Source organism: Dipodomys spectabilis, unplaced genomic scaffold (genome assembly GCF_019054845.1).
Source record: "Dipodomys spectabilis isolate Male_0828 unplaced genomic scaffold, ASM1905484v1 ptg000320l, whole genome shotgun sequence".
Classification (NCBI taxonomy): domain Eukaryota; kingdom Metazoa; phylum Chordata; class Mammalia; order Rodentia; family Heteromyidae; genus Dipodomys; species Dipodomys spectabilis.
The window spans coordinates 1,549,129-1,551,201 of NW_024870997.1; the positions used below are offsets into that span (position 1 = coordinate 1,549,129).

The 2,073-nt window shown below is 32.8% G+C and overlaps 1 pseudogene; it reads right to left on the bottom strand.

Annotated features, from left to right (window-relative positions):
• Positions 1 to 1,266: 1,266 nt before the first annotated feature.
• On the bottom strand, positions 1,267 to 1,366 carry LOC122128021 (annotated as a pseudogene).
• Positions 1,367 to 2,073: the final 707 nt, after the last annotated feature.

The window sequence follows — 2,073 nt, forward strand, 5'->3', positions numbered from 1 at the left end:
TGGTACTCAGTCTCTGGTTAGGCAATTCTGATGAAGACAAGGAAGAAGATGAAAAAGTGAGGAATGGTATCATTTGCAAGAAAAAATGGAGAAGGATCCAAGCAAATTTCTTCTTTGGGCTGCCGAAATTACTACAGTGTGGTGAAACCTTTCCAAAAAGGCCACTAGGGATGACGATGAGTATACCGCTCTTCATCAGGAAACCTACAGTTGACACTGACACATTGTCCATGAGTTGGTGGCTCGAGGCAGATATTCATGCAATAACTGTGAATGGCTGGACACACCTGCACAGTGCTTATACGTGGAATAATACGAGTGTGGCTTCTTTCTTACTTCATCATGATGCAGAAACCAATGTCTAAACGAAAGGCCTCTTGACCCCCTTGCATCTTGCTGCTGGGAATAGAAACAGCAAAGATACTTTTGATCTCCTTCTTTTGAACCATTATTTTAAACCAGGTCTGAAGAACAACTTGGAAGAAACTGCATTTGATACTGCCAAAAGATAAGTATGTATGACTACCTCTTTGAAGTTGTGAAAGGCTGTACAAATTGTTCTCCTACGTCTTAATGATTTGGTTAAGTTACTTAAATTTCAAAAATGCCAGTCCATCCTTTGTCTCTGTACAAAATATTTTCACAATACAAAGCAACAGCAATATCTTACTTTAAAAATTCATGGATTCCATGGTATTCTTCCAAATGAATTGCCTGACTTTGATGTCAAAATATATTCAAGAGTTGTTTGTATACATCTATAATGATTTCTGTACAGCTTGTGATTTTTAAAATCAGAAATAATTTTAATGTATCTGTTGAAATGAGTAGTACAGAACCTAAAGACATTTCCCGTGCTTGTCTGAAGAAAGTATATTTTAACATATTCTGTATTCTGTTTGTAAAATGTCCATAATCTATTTCATCCTCTCCTAGATATAATGCTTTGAATACTACATTATTATATATTATATAAATTCATTAATAAATGTGTCCTTACCGATTGCATTCCATATAAAAACAGTTTAAGATTCTTTTTTCTCCTAGGTCCTTATAGTATTTTATTTCTTTGGGATAAAATTAAAATGTTATCTAATTTCAAAAATTTTGTAAAGATTATGCTATGTAAAGACCTTTCTAAATTGAAGATTTAATACACTGATGTCAAACTAACTTTTAATTATATGAATCACATATGTTGTTACACTTGTATTTTTGCATTCAACTTTTTAATAACTGTTTTTCATTTCTAGCAACTGAAGAATGAAAAATATGGAATAATTCGCATATTTTCATATCATCCTTGTCCAAGTGGCATGTTAATCTCTATATTGTTGTAATTTATGTATACGTGCTGCTGAAGCATGTAGTATCCTGTAAATTTAAGTTGTTAATGATGCAATCTTTATACAGGCATATATCCTTGGTTGCCTATTTGTAGCAAGGAAAACTTATTGTTACTAACAATGTTATTGATCTTATTTCTCTGAAATTCTGTGTATAGTGGAAAAACATATTGTTTGGTAGATTGCTCAAACTTGCATTTTTTTGCCAATGACTATTTTAAGACTTTTTCATTTTAAATTTGATCATACTTTGAAACCTTTATGGCTAGGTTCAAAGAGATGGCTTTTCAAGTACTTATTTATCAACTGAGTTAGCTTTGTGGAGCTAATGGATTCAAAGTAAGCCTTGCTGAAGTGCTACTTCTAAACTTTTGCAGCTTAAAATTTCCCAAATGAGGTCTTACTGGCACAAATGTCTACAGACCCTTTACCCTTCTTCCATGTAGTAACAGACCAAACAGAATATCTTATTCTGACAACAAAGATTATCTTACTGGAAAAAAACTAATCTTAGTTACAAGGGATCATAGAGAAATAAACAGTTCTGACTAGAAAGTATTTTATCATAATATAATTGTTTATTATACCTACCATTTCAAAAGTAGCTAAAGCCAAGAAGGTGAAAAAAAATTGTTCTTATGCATGATTACCTAATGTCCTGACCATCCACCCAGGCAGGAACTTACACTACTGAATTTCTATCACCAAATATTTCCATAGCTCCAGG